Genomic DNA, 15,004 nt, shown 5'->3' on the forward strand with positions numbered 1-15,004 from the left:
TAGAATCCAGCTTTTAAAAAAAAGTTGCCCGGTTTTCTCTGTATGGAAAGTGCTGCATCAAAATGTCCAATATCATGCATGCTATGGCAGTACATGAAGCAACATATGATTCAATCTCTCTTTTGAAAGGGAGTTTTCAATATTCCAGTCAGCTAAATCCTTTACAGAACCTATCCCACCAAAAATCATTTTTTGCCCAAGAACTATTGTAAGCTAAAGGCAGGATAAGTCAATCTTCAAGCCGAAGAACTCTTTGGTCTCATCCAAATGGTTCTAATATGATTTCAGAGACCCTGAAGTGGACTTTTTATTGTCATGGTTGGATCACTTTTTAAGTCAATTTTTCTCAATGGATTCCCGTATGGAGAAAATGAATTTGTATTTCCTATACCTTCCCCCCAGTCTTTGTTACGAAACAGATGACCCAAATAATCCAATTCAGAGTCCAAGGAAAAAGGTTTTTTGTTTTTTTGTTTTTTTACTTCTGAGGAAATCTCTGGAAGAAGCCTGTTTGATTCTCTTGGGAATAGTGTTTATGGTTCCTGCATCAAGACTCCTGAAAAAGAAGAGCGCCCCAGCTTACCTGCTTTTACTGGGACAGTGAGTGGCCATAAGGGGTCAAACAAATGGTCCATATAGCCCAGTAGCCAATGCCGGGTATTTCAGAGGGAACGAACAGAACAGGCAATCAAGTGATCCACCCTGTCCTCCAGTCCTAACTTCTGCAACCCCAAGAGCATAGCGTTGCATTCCTAATCATCTTGGCTAATAGCCATTGATAGACCCCTCCTCCATGGACTTATCTAATTCTTTAACCTTCTTATAGTTTTGCCCTTCACAGCACCCCTAGGCAATGAGTTACAAGTTGACTGTGTGTTGACTGGGCATTGACTGTGCTTTCCTTTTCTTAGCTTTAAACCTGCTGTTTATTAATTTCATTTGGTGATCGCTGGTTATTGTATTATGTGAAGGAGTAAATAACCCTTCCCTACTCACTTTCTCCGCACCACTCTTGATTTTATAGACCTCCATCATATCACCCCTTAGTCGTCTCTTATCCAAGCTGCAAAGACCCTCCCCTCACCCCTTTTTTAAATCTCACCTTATATGGAAGCTGTTCGAGACGTGTCACAAAACTAGTCTAAAAGAAGAGAGAGTTTGAAGCCTGAAGAAAACTAGCAGGTGGGACACTCATCAAGTTCCATCTCACTGTCATGGGCAAAAACACGAAACCAAGGAAGAGTAGGGACCGCTTCACCATTTATGTCCTCGTACAGGAAGGCAAAGGGCGCACTTTACAGACACTACCATTTAAAAAAAAAAAAAAAAATCTTCCATGCAGGGAGCACATGAGAGATCCACCTGACATAACCGAAGAAGCTGTCTTACATCTAGATTTCTGACTCAGACCTGACTGGAAAGGAGGGCTGGAACTGAGAAAACTGTACAAATGGGTGTCACTGGAATCCAGAAGGTAATGGCAATCTTTCTCTAGTCAAAGTCAAGAAGAAAGTGACGTCCGAAAAGCAGCATTTATCAATGATACAACATGGTGCTTAACATCAAGTAGGGGCATAGCTCATGCTCTATCCTGCTATCACTGTCCTAAAGGGTTCAAAGACCATGAGAACTAAGAGGAGTTCCACCACTTTTGCACTAAGGAACAGACGCCTAAACATATACGATCTTTAGAGAAAGTTATGTTTATTAAATACAAAAGAAAAACCACCTTTTCCTAACAGAACTATATTTGTCATTGCCTTACTTTTTTTTAAAAAAGGGAAAAAAAACTTTATAATTTTTTTAATGAGGTAAATTCTCTCACTGGGGGAGAGATATCCAATTTGTCGGCTAAGAAAGTCAACGTAGAAAAACAAAAAAAAAAACTGATCAGTCTTCAATGGCATCCAGCCACTAGCAAGGCAAGATTTATGCATTTGATTATTCTTGGGAATACTGCTGTCATATTTGGTTTATGATGTCTGCTTATTTTCACATTACCAAGGCCACACAACATATTAAGCTAAGTTTTTACTTCAATTAAGCAATGTTCTTTATTATAGATGTATCAAAGGTTATACTTTTTTAATGATTTGTTTCTACAAAAGCTGTTTAATATGGTCTCCAACTAACTGCATTGCTTTTGATATTTATATAATTCATGTGCATTTTCATATTTATCTCATTTTCTCATTGAGACTATTCACAGAGAATGTTTTTATTGAGATTCACCATTTTCTACTAATCTATTTTCAGCAGTTCTGTAATCTTATATTTCTCTCATGTTCAACTGGATTATCTTGTTTTATGTGCCTGTGATATCCCCTCCCCCTCCCTGCGCGCGCGCGCACACTCACGCACACACTTACTTTATCCTCAGCTTTTGTCTTCCCAAGCCTGGAAATTTACTCCAATATGAAGCCATCTGTGCAACGTACTTCAAATGAGAGGGAGTTTTGTCCAGCTATGGTAATAAATTTGCTTACTGTCCATTAGCTGAAATGATAATCTAACTATTGTAACCTGTCTACTATAAAAACAATTCATTTTCAAAGCATGACAACTGCGAGTGATAGCTTAAATTTTTCCTTTGAACTCAGAAAACCCAGATAATAGTCCATGCACATTTCCGGAGCACCTGTACAATTAGACAAAGTACTGTCTGATTCTTTTGTATCATTTGAAAAGCTGGGTGTCAAAGTTAGAGTACTCTACTTTCTTGTCACTGAGCAACCTGGATATAAGAAGGAATTTTACATTATACCTCAGATAGTGACAAGCTTGTTATTCTCCAGTAGCACTAGAACACTATACAGTGAAACCTATTTTATATGTCTACCTAAGGGATCAACTGCATTAATTCTTTTATTTAGGTGGTCTTCCAATAAAAGAGTAAAATTTTACTTAATATTTGAACTATTCTCCTAACACGGGTGATTGCCTAATAAAAGTGGTCTTTTTTAGATTTCACTTTCCCAATCCTAAAACTGTCCAGTATACTAGTCCGTTGTGGCGTGAATTGTTCTTTTCATCTGCAAAACTATTGTCTCTTTTTTATCATTTAGACACCCAAGGTGCAATGCTACAATGTGTCAAAACCCAAAAGTTACTAGTATGATAACTGTACAAAAACTACTTTGATACTTATTTCAAAATCACTAGTTCAGTTTTAAACATTTATAAGCCCCTCAATGAAAAAATAAAAGGAGTACTTGTGGCACCTTTAGAGACTAACAAATTTATTAGAGCATAAGCTTTCGTGAGCTACAGCTCACTTCATCCGATGAAGTGAGCTGTAGCTCACGAAAGCTTATGCTCTAATAAATTTGTTAGTCTCTAAGGTGCCACAAGTACTCCTTTTATTTTTGCGAATACAGACTAACACGGCTGCTACTCTGAAATCAATGAAAAAATGTTTTAGATTAAAGTTTCATTACTGAAAATGTACAGTTAGAAACATAAAACGTATGAAACATGGGATTATACAAAACCGTACTTCTCAAGTACATTAATCCTACATCATTTTAAGATTTCTTCATTATTTTTCTTGTCCTCCTTATTTTGGGTCTGTCTCTTTTCTGGGCCTTCTCAGGCTGTAACATTTTGTCTTCAGAAGACTAGCTGTCCAAAAAAAAAAAAAGTTAGGAAAACTCTATCTAGACATTTCATTGTTCTTTCAATTTTCTTTAAATAGGCATTATATGAGAGCTTTTATAAATACACTGAAAAAGCCTGTAAGTTTAAATATAGCTTCTATTTCTGCTCCTCAAAGGAACGGGCCATCTTTCACTATGGACTTGTCTACACACAGTTTTGTTAAATTAAATCAGCACAAAAACACCTGTTTAGACCATCGTGATGTGTTTGAACAGCAATTAGCACAACGAGACCCTGATCACAACTGGAGTCTCTGGGTATTACCACAATACCAACAATTAACAACTTCTTACTGCAATACTTCTCAAGCGATTCAGGAAAGATATTCCCTATACCAGTGTCTCCAAAGTGGGGTGCGTGCACCCTGAGATGATCGATTGGGGGAGCAGCAGGAGGAGTGCCGCCAGAGCAAAAGGGCAGCACGGCAGGAGGAGCACAGCCAGAGGGGGGAAAAAAAAGGGAGGGGGCGTGGCCCTGAGTCCTCCGGCCTGTGGAGGAGCAGGGGCAGCCATGCAGCCAGCGGCCAGAAAGAAGCGGTACGTTCCCCTTCAAAGCCGGTCTGAGAGAAGCGGCACTTTGAAGGGGAAAGCACCACTTCTCTCCAGCTGCCCCTGCTCCTCTTGAGTCCTCCGGCCCGTGCTCTCAGGGCCGCATTCCGAAAGGGGCTTTAGAGCTGCAGGCCAGGGCCCTGAAGCCACCTGCGTTCCGGGTGGCCCTGTCTACTGGGGGGAAGCTCCCAGAATCACGGCTCCCAGAATCGTGGCCATGAGGGTGGTGTTGAGCAGAGCCACCTGCACACACCCTGCACCAAACAGAAAATGCCCCAGAGAAAGTGCTCTGCACCTGATGCCTGCCCCAACCCTGAGCCTCCTCTGGCACCCCCACCCTGAGTGCGATCCTGCACCCTAACTCCCTCCCAGACCCCGCACCCCACCTTGAGCACCTGCTGTATCACAAAGTGTTAAACCAAGATTTTCAAAAATAAAGCATATTCAATCACATTGTTCTCACTAAAAATATTAATTTTTTAGTGAGAGCAAAAAGGGTTTTTGTACCGTTAATAAAATAAAAAAAAATATTTCATCTTCATCTCATCGTTTTTTAATTTCTATTTTTGTGTATGTTTTATAATTTACACAATATATTAGTACAATTGTACATGTATATAATTTATACATAAATATACATACATATATTGGGGGTGCATGCTCAAAAAATGTTTACTGATAGGGGTGCGTGATCAAAAAAGTTTGGAGACCATTGCCCTATACCATCTACTACAGCAACATACATACAATGACATTCAGATCAAATCACTGTTGCAAAAAAGACTTCTTTCAGAACACTAGTACGTTTTACCAAGCAGATCAAAAAAAAAAAAAAGTCTTGTTTAAATTCTATAACCGATTACTGTTAAACAAGGATATTTTTAAAGTATCAAACACACTAGAATTCCCATTGTTTCAGATAAAAACCACAAAGAACTAGCTTTATTCAATTACAGATCATCCTCATCGTTGAGCAGTTAAATATTTTAAAACCACAGAAACAGAACTAGTTACATTAGAAATGTTGAATACACTACGTTTTTCCTTTGTGGGCATATTTATTGTTTAACACCATTTGACAATTATAAAAGAAAGCAATGAAAGTCTTGAAAATTACATATAGATTTATATCCAAATTGTTTTGACTAACATGGTCAAATGGCAACAGAATATAAATACAGATTGATCGATACTGTTCAAAGAAAAATAGTGTTTAAAACCTGTACAGTAGTAGCATATCTAAATTTGGCTGTTGTAGATAATATTTAAGTTTTTGCACTTAGATTTTTTTTCAGTTCTCTACTAGTATTTTAGATAGTGCAAAAACAAAAAACAATTACATAATTGAAGTGCAAAAAAAAAAAAACCCACACCACAGATCTAGAGTTTTGTTCAGTATTAAGTTACCTTGTTTACAACCAGATCAGCAGCACAGAAAGAAAATTCTTGTCTATTATTTTGATATCCATAAACCAATTTAAAATTGATAAACTACTCTTCCTCTTTGGTAGAGTGACAAGTAGCAAAAACAATCCTCAGCCAGACTGTGTTGGTGCCATAGGTTCTGACTTTAGCTGACACCTCTATAGACAATTTCTTTCCCCTATCAATCAATCAATCAATGGACATGTTAAAAATTCTAATCCAAGGGTAAATTAAACTAAACTCTTTTGTTTGGTCCCAGAATATATTAAAGGAGAGACTATATATGTTATCAAATGTATTGTATTCCAAAAGATAGAATTTTCCCACACTTTTACCTCCCAATTGGTGAGCTGTAGCTCACGAAAGCTTATGCTCTAATAAATTTTAGTCTCCAAGGTGCCACAAGTAATCCTTTTCTTTTTGCGAATACAGACTAACACGGCTGCTACTCTGAAACCTGTTAACTTTGAATGAACATGGAACTGAACTAACAGAATAAACTGAAATAAAGAAATTATAGGTTTCAGAGTAGCAGCCGTGTTAGTCTGTATTCGCAAAAAGAAAAGGAGTACTTGTGGCACCTTAGAGACTAACAAATTTATTTGAGCATAAGCTTTCGTGAGCTACAGCTCACTTCATCAGATGCATTTGGTGGAAAAAACAGAGGAGAGATTTATATACACACACACACACACACACACACACAGAGAACATGAAACAATGGGTTTATCATACACACTGTAAGGAGAGTGATCACTTAAGATAAGCCATCACCAGCAGCGGGGGGGGGGGGGGGGGGAGGAGGAGGAGGAAAACCTTTCATGGTGACAAGCAAGGTAGGCTAATTATAGTTAACTTAAATTTTAAAAACTCCATTTTAAAATCTGATTTTTTTTTTTAAATCATCAATTTTTATCCACTCTGACTGGTATCTTTATAACCTTAACTGAACTTCCATTTAAACAATTACTTGAGCAGAAAGGAAGGAAAAAAAAAAAAAACACATGGCAGTTTTATCAAAAAACAAATGCTAGGAAGCCTGGATATTCAAAGTTAAGGTTACTGACTACATGCACCTGTTTTGTTTTATTTTTTTTGCTTTTTTTAAAGTCCTAGAGAAACAAACTTTCTGAATGTCGTCACCTTTCATGAAGAGATGAGCAAACCTGTCTGTATTTCCAGCAATTACATATGGTCTTAAACTTAAGTCACCAGCAATATACTGCTGCAGAACAGCACTATTTAAAATACTACAGTAGTTTACAGTCAGTCAATCAACGGCACAAGCAAGATAGAAAAATCAGGAAGTGATTTAACTAGACTAATTCCAAGACACAGTTTCAATATGGCCTATGGAACTTTAGGGGAAAAAATCCTGATGTTAGCACTGGTAGGAGCCCTACCATAAATAAGACTAATGGCTTTTGGAGGTTTGATCACCGTGCTAGCTAAACCTACCTTGAGCAACTGTAATTGAAAACAACTTCTACAATAAATCACGTCACTAAAAACTCAAGAAGAAAAATATATATAGAAGACACCTCATGCTGTACATATATATAAAAATTAAATTCACTTTCAATTTACAAATTATTTTTAAATTCATCAATATGACACTTAATAAATGCTTCAGAATTATGTTTGGAATGAACACTTTCCACAATAAGACAAAGGGGAGGAAGGGAGGAAGAAAAGTATTCAACTTTCCATTTAAATTTCAGTGGCCTTCATCCTAAAATACAAAGATCATATGCAGATTATTGTTGTCTCTCACTAAATGCAGTATTTTCCATGCTGCAGTAAACTTCAGGAGAACAAAATGACATACAATATATGTTTATAGGATCAAAATGATTACTCTAACTATGGTATTCACGAGGGCAAAGTGAACAGTTATTCCAAAAAAGTGGGCCATTTTTATCCGATCCATATTATGCCTCATTTACAAAAGCAGAATTGGGTTCAGAAATCACAAACAAGATTAGTTAATATTTGCAAAAACCCTTGAATATGTAAAAAGCACTGTATAAGTATTAAGGCTTCCCACACATTCATTTTGGCATTCCTCCAAGCAGTAAAGTCCCACAAAAGCACTTTAACAGCAGCAACGAGAAACTGATTTGGATCATGTAATTTTAGTCAGTTCTACACTAGTACCACTAACAATCACCTACAGTATCAGTACAGTCTCCCACCAAAAATGCCAAGTTACCCAGTACCATTTGCATGTGACACTTTAAAGACAATTTCTGCCCCAATGAGGTTATAATCAAACATTATGAATAGCCTGAATCCCTATTCTCCTCCTAACACAGGGCACCACAAGCACCCACCCACACACACACTCTACCTTCCCTCTTCCTATTCTTTTATTCTTAATTTCAAGTTAAAACAAACCCTGGCCTGACCTCCCTCCTAGGATTTTTCCCTGTAATGTCTCCTCTCGCCTCCTAATCCCCGAGTCAGAGTGGGGCATATGCTGGATTGAAGCTGACAAGACCTACCTGGTCTTGCTGCCAGTACAAGCTAGCATGAGTCCGCAGCATAACCCTGAGCATTCCTGCAGGCTTCTAGAACATCCCATTACACCCAGTGTAGCAATCACGCTATAAGACAGCAAATAAAATTAGGATAACAAAGACCACGTCAGTTCCAAGTTTTTGGAGACTAAGCCCAGGCACAAGAGCAGCAGCAAATGGCACTGAAGTGGAAGTTAGCATAGGATTCTTCTCCCATTACTGGAAGCACTTGAAAAGAGACAAAAAAAAAAAAAAAAAGACAGACTCCACTGCATGCCAGCTCACCCATCCAATTTTGAAGTCATATGAAAGAACAAAGAAGTTATTCTCTTCTCCCATCATCTCACTCCCATGCTTGTTAAAAAAACCTTCTTCACCCATCTTCATCAGCTTCTCTGCATCCTGCAAAAGGTCATCCTTAATTTCTGCCTTATCTCCACCACATTTCAATCCCTACCCTGATGTCTTCACATCAGACTTATTGAAATCTTTCTACGTCACACATCTCACATCTCAGAATGCTTCAAGCATAATTTATACAAAAGCTTTGTGCATTTCACATTGGTACAACTATTAACAGTTTTGATGACTGCCAGTGTATTCCACAACAGAGCCCTCAGTTGCAAGTGCTGCAATACTGTGCACTGCATATCCACAGGTACTCATCTACTTCTGTAAGTTATTTCTCACACCTTCTTTCCTGTCTTCCTTAGCATTATTTCATTTCCCTTCTCCATCTTTTATTTGATTTTTTAGGATGCTCTGCTCTTCTACGTTCTTTATTCTGGAGGTCAAATGAAGTTGACCTACAGAAGACCTAAAAAGCTTTGGTAAAAAATATTTAAATTGCCAAACTACTTGGAATATGGCCCCAATCCATATTTGCTTAATCAACTGGATCTTCCCACAAAACCTCCATGAGAGCAGGACTGATCCCTACATTTGTAGGGTTGAAATGTCAATACCACATTTAAAAATCCCCCAAAATAATACTTCCCTCCCTCCCCTAACAAGTCCTAAGATCAAAGTACTTTATTTCCCCCACCACTATTGAAGACATAAGCAGACACCTAAATCTGAGCAAGGAAGCTGAAATATCAATGCCTGTTGTAGTGGAAAATAAGGAATTTTGAAATCTGATCTTTCCATGTAAATGAAGGAAACGTTTGGTTTTCATGAATTTTATTCTCAAATGTATTTATCTATTCACAGTATTACTGAGTTGCAATTTTCAAAATATAATTTGTTCATTTTTAAATACTGCTAATGCATAATAATTTGTCTTACCATGTGTGTTTACTACTTTAAAACTGTATTTTGCATTAAACAAGATAGTGCTTTGAGGCACTAACATGCTCACTTCCATGCATAGAACGGAAGTTGAGCAATGTAAATAAGAAGAGAAAACAAGATGGCAAATGACAGTGAAATACCCAAAGCACCTTGGGCTCCAAGAACTGACACTTTTAAACAATTTTCACGTGTTAAGCCACAGGTGCTTTAGTGTCTTGACTCTGTTCGATGTTGTCACATGGTACAATAATACAGAACATGTGCATACTTACTTGAGCAATGTATTTTAAAAATAGACATGTTGGGTACAAATCCTGATGGGAATATCAAGGGTTATCAAAATAAAATGAAAAGAAACCCACCTCATAAAATGGAAAGATATGTGGTGTGTATGAGATGCACAAAAAATGAAAGCCTGAAATGTTGCTTAAAATGGGCTACTAAAAAGAAAACTCACTCCCACCCCTTTCACAGGCAAACTGCCTTAATAATGCATTTCCTTGGTAGGTAAATCAATATGCATAGGCCAATTTCAATGGGGGGGGGTGTCAATCCTTTATCAGAAAAGTAGCAACAGAACTATAACACAGATGCAGCAGAGATACCAGTACAGCTTCGCTTCTGGTTGCCAAAGTTGCAAATGAACTGTAGATTTCTGGAAATAATAAGAGTAGTTATGAAAGGGAATAGGAGAATATTATCTGATTATTTACACAAACTAATTTAAAAAGCAATATTGAAAGAACATTTGATTTATATCTCACTGATGCATAGATAAGTAGGCAGTCTAATAAAGAAATCTTATTTATAGCATGTTAACAGTAGCATTCTAGGTAAGTGCCACAAAAAGAGGAAAAGATGATAAATAACAGCGGCAACAAGAAAACCAAGGACAAGTCTTTTGTGAAAATCCTTTCTATACCCCTACCTGGTACATCGCCCAAGTCATTTACTTGCTGTACTCAAGACAACAGGTATTTTTCAAAAAGAAAAAGAGTACTTGTGGCACCTTAGAGACTAACAAATTTATTTGAACATAAGCTTTCGTGAGCTACAGCTCACTTCATCGGATGCATTTGGTGGAAAATACAGAGGGGAGATTGATATACGCACACAGAGAACATGAAACAATGGGTTTATCATACACACTGTAAGGAGAGTGATCACTTAAGATAAGCCATCACCAGCAGCCGGGGGGGGGGGGGGGGGAGGGGGGAGGAAAACCTTTCATGGTGACAAGCAAGGTAGGCTATTTCCAGCAGTTAACAAGAATATCTGAGGAACGGTGGGGGGTGGGGTGGGGGGGAGAAATAACATGGGGAAATAGTTTTACTTTGTGTAATGACTCATCCATTCCCAGTCTCTATTCAAGCCTAATTGTATCCAGTTTGCAAATTAATTCCAATTCAGCAGTCTCTCGTTGGAGTCTGTTTTTGAAGCTTTTTTGTTGAAGGATAGCCACTCTCAGGTCTGTAATCGAGTGACCAGAGAGATTGAAGTGTTCTCCAATTGGTTTTTGAATGTTATACTTCTTGACGTCTGATTTGTGTCCATTTATTCTTTTACGTAGAGACTGTCCAGTTTGGCCAATGTACATGGCAGAGGGGCATTGCTGGCACATATCATATTGGCAGATGCGCAGGTGAACGAGCCTCTGATAGTGTGGCTTATGTGATTAGGTGTCCCCTGAATAAATATGTGGACAGAGTTGGCAACAGGCTTTGTTGCAAGGATAGGTTCCTGGGTTAGTTGTTCTGTTGTGTGGTTGCTGGTATTTGCTTCAGGTTGGGGGGCTTTCTGTAAGCAAGGACTGGCCTGTCTCCCAAGATCTGTGAGAGTGATGGGTCGTCCTTCAGGGTAGGTTGTAGATCCTTGATGATGCGTTGGAGAGGTTTTAGTCGGGGGCTGAAGGTGATGGCTAGTGGCGTTCTGTTGTTTTCTTTGTTGGGCCTGTTCTGTAGTAGGTGACTTCTGGGTACTCTTCTGGCTCTGTCAATCTGTTTCTTCACTTCAGCAGGTGGGTATTGTAGTTGTAGGAATGCATGATAGAGATCTTGTAGGTGTTTGTCTCTGTCTGAGGAGTTGGAGCAAATGCGGTTATATCGTAGAGCTTGGCTGTAGACAATGGATCGTGTGGTGTGATCTGGATGAAAGCTAGAGGCATATAGGTAGGAATAGCGGTCAGTAGGTTTCCGATACAGAACTGAAGATGATGGCTAGTGGCGTTCTGTTTTACACAAAGTAAAACTATTTCCCCATGTTATTTCTCCCCCCCCACCCCACCCCCCACCGTTCCTCAGATGTTCTTGTTAACTGCTGGAAATGGCCCACCTTGATTATCACCATAAAAGGGTTTCCTCCTTCCCCCACTCCCCTTCCTTCTGGTAATAGCTCATCTTAAGTGATCACTCTCCTTACAGGGTGTATGATAAAACCCACTGTTTCATGTTCTCTGTGTGTGTGTGTGTGTATATAAATCTCCCCACTGTATTTTCCACCGAATGCATTTGACGAAGTGAGCTGTAGCTCATGAAAGCTGATGCTCAAATAAATTTGTTAGTCTCTAAGGTGCCACAAGTACTCCTTTTCTTTTTGCAAATACAGACTAACATGACTGCTACTCTAAAACCTGTCATTATGCAAGCTATTTTTCAGTGCACGTAGCTATAATTTCAGTAACACTTTATCCTTTCCAAAATAAACTTTTTTCCCTTTAAATGTGTCTAAATTAAGCTTTTTAAACAAACACTACTGAAAAAATAAAGACCTGAGTCATCTTTAGAAAAGGGGGGTGAGGAGGAGAAGGGATGAGTTAAGTCATTTCAAAGACACAACAACTAAGTAGTATCTCCTGCTTATACACCAGATGTGTAAAACAACAAAGCTTTACTTCAGATCAGGAGTACAGATGTGCATAGAATTTAAAAAAAAAAAAAGTTATTTGGGTGTTTAGGACCCAGTCTTGCAAATACACATTTCTGTAACTAGAGTAGTTCCTGCAAGTTCATTGGTGAATACTGACAACTGTAAAATTAGTCATAAGTGTACACAGGATTAGGACGATAGTGGTGTTCTACAGATAGTGTTAAAGACAGTCTTTACTTATCCATTGAAAAAGTTACAGCACAAGTAGTGACAATGCAAGATTCCTCGCACTACCAAATCAAAGAGTAGCTAGAGACATTATGTTAAAAAAATATTTTAAATGTTTATTTATGCTAATACCCTAGATTATTAAAACAATTTTCTATATCTAATTTACTTTTCATCACTTGTGCTGGTTCCTCTGTGCTCCTCATTTGGTTTGTACAGTGGAAAGCAGACAGTCAATTTCACTTTTTCATTTTCAGGCACAAGCACAAGGTCGCCATGCCTGGGTTGCAAACACAGTGGTCATCTAAATTCAAACAAACTGCTTTCAGTTAATTTCCATTAATAATAGGTTTTCAGAGCTCTTTTTAAAAAAGCCTCAACTCCCAAGCAGTATCATTATTAATAAATCCTCAGCTTCTGATGTGACTGCCAATAAAATTACAATATTACAGGTGGCTTTTGATGTGCACCCCTCATTACTCAGAAACAAGCTAATTCAGACCATGTCTGCACTACCACTTATGCTGGAAAAACTTAAGTTGCTCAGGGGTATGAAAACATCCCTCTGAGCGACATAAATTTCGCTGGCATAAATGGTAGTGGTGTGCACAGCACTATGTTGGCAGAAGAGCTTCTAGCTACCACTGCTCATTGAGATGGTTTTATTATGTCAACAAGAGAGCTCGCGCCCATCAGCATAGAGAGTTTACACAAGCAATCTTAGAGCAGCCCAAATGCACTACTGTAAGCCCAATACTATAAACATAGCCTTAATCAGCCAATTTCAAGTTCGTTAAGCAATACAGACAATAACCTCTTTTTGTCAACAGTGACTCAAATAAAATCCAAACTTTATATTCCAGGATACATTAATTTACAATGATCTCAAAAAGATATAAATCAGGGATCTCAAACACACGGCCCAAGTTATTTCCTGTAGCCTGCCAGAGGTGCCAACTCCACCGGCAGCCAAGCTCCCCTCATCCCCTGCCCCCCACCTCCCACCAGAGCACACCGCGCTCCCACTCCTCCGCCTACCTCCCAGCGCTTCCCGCCGCCAAATAGCTGTTTGGTGGCACTTAGGACTTTCCAGGAGGGAGGAGGCAGAGAAGAGGCATGGCTGGGGCGGGGATTTGGTGAAGAGGTTGGAATAGGGGCAAGGAGTGGGCAGAGTTGGGGGGGAACTTTGGGGAAGGGGTAGGGCCTCATGGAAGGGGCAAGGAGTGGGGGCAGGGCCAGGGGCACAGGCTTTTGTATCTTTGTATGAAAAAGGTATCAGTGATGCAGCCCTCAGGCCAATGTACTAGTCCTCATGTGGCCCTCGTGGGGATTTGAGTTTGAGATCCCAGAAATAAATGATATACAAGACCATACTACAGGATTCTGTTAATGTGTCAGTTGCCCAAGAACAAAGTTAGTAGGTTAAAATATACTTATAGCCTTAGATTTTGTTATACTTTTAATTATATACCCTTGTTTAGAGATTCATCTTCCCAATATTCCACCATATACAAGCCAGACTTTCTACACTCTCTCCCTTTAGCTCTGTTCTGTGAAACCACACTCATGCAAGCAAGACAATCCATCAGCTAGCCACTGTATACAAATATGCTGTTATTTTTCTACATGCTTTGTTCATTAAAAAAGTATATATTCCCAGAAAGACACCTAAAAATCTGATGTTAAATTTTTTTATACTTTCTACAGTCCAGTTTTTACACAAAGTAAAAAAATCATGAGATTCAGAAAATAAACCTCAATTACTTTGTTATAATTATAAACAGGCTCTTTAACAGATTTGTTTGAACATCCACTGTAAAGTCAATCTTCATTCCCAGATTACGTGCTATAAATCTGAAGAAAATATTCTTCATGCAAAACAGAGGTTGAATCCCTGCTTTAATATGAACCGATCCATAACTAAAGAGCTGCTATTGTAGTGACTCCATATTTAGGAGTTGCATTCCAAAAATGGGCTTAAAATGAGGCATAAATTTCTGCTTTGTTCCTAAAGTAGATGTTGAATATATTTGAAATTTCACTCAGTTGGAAATTTCAATTTAGTTTGTTTGGTTTCTCTTTACAAATTCTTAATAGGAAGCCCTGGGATTTCTGATGTCTGTAATTCTCTCATTGTTGACTGATCTATAAAACAACCTGTTAGAGCTGAATCCAAGGAGCACTAGTGCAACAGGGAAAGGATTTTTTTTAAAAAAATTCTGGATTTAGGGACAATTTTAGAAATTGTTGTAGTATAAATGAATGTTTGCGTGCTGTGTATACAAGCTTGATTGATTGAGTGGGCAAACGTATACAAATCTGGCTGATGGGCACAATTACATATAAAGCCTTTTCCAAGCAGAGCTACATTTCACTCAGATTTTATCATACAACAGAAGGTCTCATGAGCAGCTGCTGCTGGATAAAATATTCCCCCAACTGTACTTCTAAATAATACTATTACCATAG

At 38.5% G+C, this 15,004-nt stretch overlaps 1 protein-coding gene across 5 annotated transcripts in view; it reads right to left on the minus strand.

Moving 5' to 3' along the window:
- Window positions 1-15,004, minus strand: part of STAG2 (stromal antigen 2) — a 185,896-nt gene that overhangs the window by 162,129 nt on the left and 8,763 nt on the right. Inside the window, exons 1-2 of one of the 5 annotated variants that reach the window (XM_043492945.1) lie at window positions 6,707-6,791; window positions 3,497-3,621 (exon numbers count right to left, since the gene is read on the minus strand). The exons of the other annotated variants lie outside the window; for them this stretch is intronic. The gene's annotated coding sequence lies outside the window, so the exon portion shown is untranslated. Of the gene's footprint in view, window positions 1-3,496; window positions 3,622-6,706; window positions 6,792-15,004 lie in introns of those variants that run through there. 5 annotated transcript variants of the gene reach the window in all.

This window comes from Dermochelys coriacea, chromosome 9 (genome assembly GCF_009764565.3).
Source record: "Dermochelys coriacea isolate rDerCor1 chromosome 9, rDerCor1.pri.v4, whole genome shotgun sequence".
Lineage (NCBI taxonomy): Eukaryota > Metazoa > Chordata > Testudines > Dermochelyidae > Dermochelys > Dermochelys coriacea.